Source organism: Choloepus didactylus, chromosome 13 (genome assembly GCF_015220235.1).
Source record: "Choloepus didactylus isolate mChoDid1 chromosome 13, mChoDid1.pri, whole genome shotgun sequence".
Lineage (NCBI taxonomy): Eukaryota > Metazoa > Chordata > Mammalia > Pilosa > Megalonychidae > Choloepus > Choloepus didactylus.
The window spans coordinates 92,684,890-92,691,136 of NC_051319.1; positions in this window are offsets into that span (position 1 = coordinate 92,684,890).

Below are 6,247 nucleotides of genomic sequence, written 5' to 3' on the forward strand. Positions count from 1 at the left end.
AATTTTTTTTCTATTTATTTAAGTTTTCAAATTGATTGGCTTAAATCTGTCCAAATTATTCCTTTATTTCCCCTTTAATAGATAAAGATCTCTAGATAGGTCACCTCCCTCATCTTGATATTGGTAATTTGGATTTTGCCTCCTTTTTTTCTGATTGTTTAGGCTTGAAGTATATCAATTTAATTGATCCCAAATAATCAGCTTGAGTGTCATTAAATTTATTAATTTTTCAGTTTTCTATTTCATTGGTTTCAGTTCTCGTCTGTATTATATATCTTGTGTGCATACTTTAGGTTCATTTTCTCCTCCTTTCCTAGCTTCTTAGGTGGAAGCTAAGTGATTGATTTGAGACCTTTAATCTGGTCTCAAAATTTCCTCTAATAGTAGATTTAAATGCATGACACTAATTGTTCATTTTGGGTTTATACTTTGCATTCAGTTCAAAGTACTTTCTAATTTCTCTTTTTAATTTCTTCTTTGACCTAGTCATTATTTAGGAGCATATTATTTAGTTTTAAAGTAATTGGACACTTTTAAGATATTGTTCTACTATTGATTTTTTAATTTAATCTCAGTAGTAAGAAAACATACTTTAAATGGCTTGATCTATTTAATTTTTTTGTATCTTTTTTTATGGCCCAGAATATGGCCTATCCTAGTAAACATTCCATGCGTGTTTGAAAAGAGTAAGTATTCTGCTGTTTTTAGGTGACATGTTCTATAAATGTAGATTCAGTTAAGCTGGTTAATACTGTTCTTTGAATGGTCTATATATTTACTGATTTTCTATCACTTGTTCTATTAATAATTGAAACAGGGGTATTGAAATCACCAGTTATTAACTGTGGATTTGTCTGTTTCTTTTTGATGTTCTATAAGTTGTTTCTCATGTATGTAGAAGCTCTGCTATTAGGTGCAGAAATATTTAGGATTGAAATATTCTATTGAAAAATTGGACCCTTAATTATTATAAAATGACCCACTTTACTGCAGAAAAATACTCTTTGCTCTGATATCATCTTAACTGTTATTAATATAGTCATTCCAGCTTTCTTTTCACTAGGGTTAATATGGCATACCTTTTCTTATTTTTCTACTTTTAATTGATTTTTTTCTTTGTATTTAATGTATTTCTCTTGTAGGCAGAACGTAGTTGTGTCTTTTTAATCTAAACTGACAATCTCTGCCCTTGAATTTGGGGTATGTAGACTATTTACCTTAAATATAACTATTAATATAATAATGTTTAGATATACCTTTTTACCATTAATTTTCTATTTGTCCAACCTTTCCTATTTGTTTTTTTTTTCCAGCCCTCTTTTGGATTAATTGAATATTCTTATGATCCCATTTTCTCTCCTTTGTTGGCTTATTACCTATAACTCTGTTGTTTTATTTAGTGGTTGGCTTAGGTATGTAGTATACATCTTTTTTTTTTAATGCGATTTTATTGAGATACATTCCCATACCGGATAATCATCCAAAGTGTGCAATCAATGGTTCATGGTATCATCCTGTACTTGTGCATTCATCAAAACAATCAATTTGTGAACATTTTCATTACTCCAAAAAATAAATAAATAAAAATAAGAATTAAAAAAGAACACCCAAAACATTCCATACCCCTTACCACCCCTGTTATTTATGTATTTATTGTCTTTATTTTCTTACTCAGTTGTCCATCCACTGGATAAAGGGAGTGTCAGTCACAAGGTTTTCAAAACTACACAGTCACAACCTAAAAGCTATATAGTTATGCAGTCATTTTCAAGAATCAAGGCTACTGGATTAAAGTTCAACAGTTTCAAGTATTTCCTTCCAGCTATTCTAATATATAGAAACTAAAAAGGAATATCTATATAATGCATAAGAATAACCTCCAGAATGACCTCTCAACTCTATTTAAAATCTATCAGCCACTAAAACTTTATTTTGTTTCATTTCTCTTTCTCCTTTTGGTCCAAGAAGGCTTTCTCAATCTGGGAGTCATGTCTCACATTGCTAGGCAGATTTACACCCCTGGAAGTCATGTCCCATGTAGGGGGTGGGCAGCAAGTTTACCTGCAAAGTTGGCTTAGAGAGTAAGGTCTAGAACACATCTTTAACACACCTTTTTCAAGTGCCATTTCACATATATTTTAAGAATTTGAGAAATTCTACCTCTGTGTCTCCACTTCCATCTTTTATGTTATTACTGTTACTCATTTTCCTTCTACATTTGTTATAAACCCCACAAAGATAGTTATTACTAAAACTTAAAAAAATTATTTTTTCAAACAAATTTATGTGATTTAAAAAAATTTTTAAGTCAGTTACCATTTCTAGTGCTCTTTATTACACTGTGTAGTCTGGTTTATTTCTCTAGGACTTATTCAGTCGTACCCATCAATTGTGCAAGTTCCTTTCTTTGGGCTTCATTTACCTTGCATACTCAATAAGAGCAAAGGATTAAATCAGGGATTAGTTGTCTGCAAAATTTTTTTTATTTACTTTTATTGAGATTGTTCACATACCATACAATTATCCAAAGATCCAAAGTGCGCAGTTGCCCATGGTACCATCATATAACTGTGCATCCATCACCATAATTATTTTTTTCAATTTTTAGAACATTTTCTTTACTCCAGAAAAGAAATAAAGACAAAAAAAGAAAATTCAAATCCTCCCATACCCCTAACCACCCCTCTCCATTACTGACTCATAGTATTGGTATAGTACATTTGTTACTATTGATGAAAGAATGCTAAAATCCTACTAACTGTAGTACATAGTTTTCAGTAGGTATATTTTTCCCTATATACCTCTCTATTATTAGCTTCTAGTTATCATGTCATACATTTGTTCTAGTTCATGGAAAGAGATTTCTAATATTTGTACAGTTAATCATGGAGATTGTCCACCACAAGATTCATTGTTTTATACATTCCCATCTTTTAACCTCCAACTTTCCTTCTGATGAACTATGTGACTCTGAGCTTCCCCTTTCCACCACATTGACACACCATTCAGCACTGTTAGTTATCCTCACAGTAACATGCTACTGTCACCTCTGTCCATTTCCAAACACTTAAGTTCAACCTAGTTAAACATTCTGCCCAGAATAAGCAACTGCTCCCCATTCTTTAGCCTCATTCTATATCCTGGTAACCTATATTTCATATGTCTATGAGTTTACATATGATAATTAGTTCATATCAGTGAGACCCTGCAATATTTGCCCTTTTATGTCTGACTTATTTCACTCAGTATAATGCCCTCAAGTTTTCTTCATCAACCCATTTTTTTAAAGATGGTTTTGTTCACATATCACACTTTCCATCCGAACAATTGATGGTTCCCTGCATAATCACATATTTATGAATACACCACCATCACCACTGTCCATATAAGAATATTTACATTTTTTCTACAAAGAGGAAGAGTCAAAAAGGTAGAGAGACAAAAGAAAAAGAAAAACAAAGAAAGAAAAAAGATGGCAGCTAAAAAGTAACTAAAGGAAAAATAGAATTAAAATGAAGTATAACAAAAGAGTCAGGCAACATCACCAGTTCCAAGAGTCCCACACCCCTCTCTTCTGTCCCCCTCTCACAGGCATCCAGGTTTGATACATTGTCCCTGCCACATCAAAGGAAGCATGATACAACGTTTCCACCATCTATAGTCTCTAGTTTGCATTGATTGTGTTTTTTTTACCACCAGTACCACCCCATTTAAAAAAAATTATTATATTTTATTTCCAACATTTTGGACTATTTAATTATTTTTTGCCAACAAATCAGAAGCATATTTTATTCAGGTTTTCAGGCAGCCATATTCTTCCAGAGAAGCAGGGCCCCTTTCTAGCCCAATACAGGGTACCACCCCATTTTTAACACCTTGCAATGTTGACATTCATTTGTTCTCCCTCATGTAAAAACATATTTGTACATTTTATCACAGTTGTTGAGCACTCTAGGTTTCACTGAGTTATACAGTCGCAGTCTTTATTTTCCCTCTTCCCTTCTGGTGTCCCACATGCCAATAATCTATCCCTTTCAACCATACTCACAGTCATCTTTGTTCAGCGTACTTATATTGTTGTGCTACCATCACCCAATATTGTGTTCCAAACCTCTCACTCCTGTCTCTTCCTATCTATCTGTAGTGCTCCCTTTAGTATTTCCTGTAGAGCAGGTATCTTGTTCACAAACTCTGTCATTGTCTGATTGTCATAGAATATTTTAAACTCTCCCTCATGTTTGAAGGAGAGTTTTGCTGGATATAGGATTCTTGGTTGGTGGTTATTCTCTTTCAGTATCTTAAATATATCACACCACTTCCTTCTTGCCTCCATGGTTTCTACTGAGAAAGCCGTACATAGTCTTATGAAGCTTTCTTTGTATGTAATGGATCACTTTTCTCTTGCTGCTTTTAGGATTCTCTGTCTTTGATGTTTGATAATCTGATTGCTAAGTGTTTTTGGCATAGGTCTATTCAGATCTATTCTCTTTGAGTATGCTGTGCTTCTTGGATCTGTAATTTTATGTCTTTCATAAGAGATGGGAAATTTTCGGTGATTATTTCCTCTATTATTGCTTCTGCCCCTTTTCCCTTCTTTTCTCCTTCTGGGACACCCATGACATGTACATTAATGAGCTTCATGTTGTCACTCAATTCCTGAGATGTTGCTCATATTTTTCCATTCTTTTCTCTATATGTTCTTTTGTGTGTAGGATTTCAGGTATTTTCTTCTGCCTCTTGAGATCTGTTGTGTGTCTCCATTGTGTTTTTCATCTCTTGTGTTGAGCCTTTCATTTCCATAGATTCTGCCAGTTGTTTTTTCAAACTTTGATTTTTACCTTCTGTTCACCCAGTGTTTTCTTTATAATCTTCATCTCCTTTGTTATATCTTCCCTGAACTCATGGATTGGTTTTTGATTTGGTTTAACATATATCTTTGAAAAATCTTTAATAGATTGTTTCATTAAGATAGAACAATATCTCAAGTGTATCTTGACTGAGGTATAAGTTTGTTCCTTTGACTGGGCCATATCTTCATTTTTCCTAGTATAGATTGTAGTTTACTCTTGTCTAGGCATCTGGTTTCCTTGGTTACCCCAATCAGATTTTCCCAGACCAAAACAGGTTCAGGTCTCAGAATGGGGTTATATTCAGGGTGTATCTTAGAAGAATGACAGACTTTTCTGTGAGGTCTCCAGTCACTGTGCTTTTCCTAACCTGCCCAGCAGGTGGTACCTGTCAGCCTGTCGCTCCCAACTGGTGTAAGGAGATGTGGCCCTTCAGATTCTGTTTTGGCTGTTTTTCCCACCAGGTTCTGGGGTCTGGTTCTAAAGGGGAAGCTGGTCCCCACCTCCTTACTCTTAGGAATGATACACCCTCTAGGGATTTATCGTCTGCATTTAAATAGTCTCTCTGACTCTGTTATCTCCACCCCTGTTTGGGTCAGAGGGCTGCAAACTGAAAATGGCTGTGGCTCTCTCCTCCGAACCCCTCAGGTTGAGAAAGAGAAAAAGGGACAGAAAGTCCCCTTTTAGAGCCAGTACATGGCCCCCAAGTTTCACTCATTGGCCAGAGGTAACATCTGGTCCTCTGGGCTCCCCCTCCTGGGACAGATGAGTCTTCTGGTTCTTTAAAGTCAGTCATCACTAAAAGCCTGTCTGCTTGTTGGGGGGTTGTAGCTTGTATGCAGCAGTCCTCATTTGTTAATTAAAATCCCAGTTGGAGCTCAGTTGAGCTATATTCACTTGCTGGGAGAGTGCTGCTCTCTACCACAGTGAGGTTTTGCAGCTAAGCCTGCTGTGGGGAAGGGAGCTCCCAGCACAGTTCTGCAGTTTTTACTTACAGATTTTATGCTGCAGTCTCAGGCATTCCCTTCCAATCTAGGTTGGTATACGATGTGTGGACAGTCACAGTTTTCCCCCAGCAGTTATTCCAAATTATTGACTAGTTGTTCCTGGTTGTTCATTAGTTGTTCCAGGGGACTGACTAAATTCTGCTCTTCTCTATGCCACCCTATTGCCCCCTCTCTGCACTTTTTGATATCATAGCCTGAGAGGTAATAATTTTTAATAATTATTGTATATATAAAATATATATATATAATTGTATACCTTTATTAATTTAGTTTGAAAACTAGACAAAACAAAAATTAGAAATAAAAAAGATGTAAAGATAATATCGAAACATGTTCAACCATCCTACCTTAGCTACCATGCAGATACAATGATATTAAAATATATACAAAGAA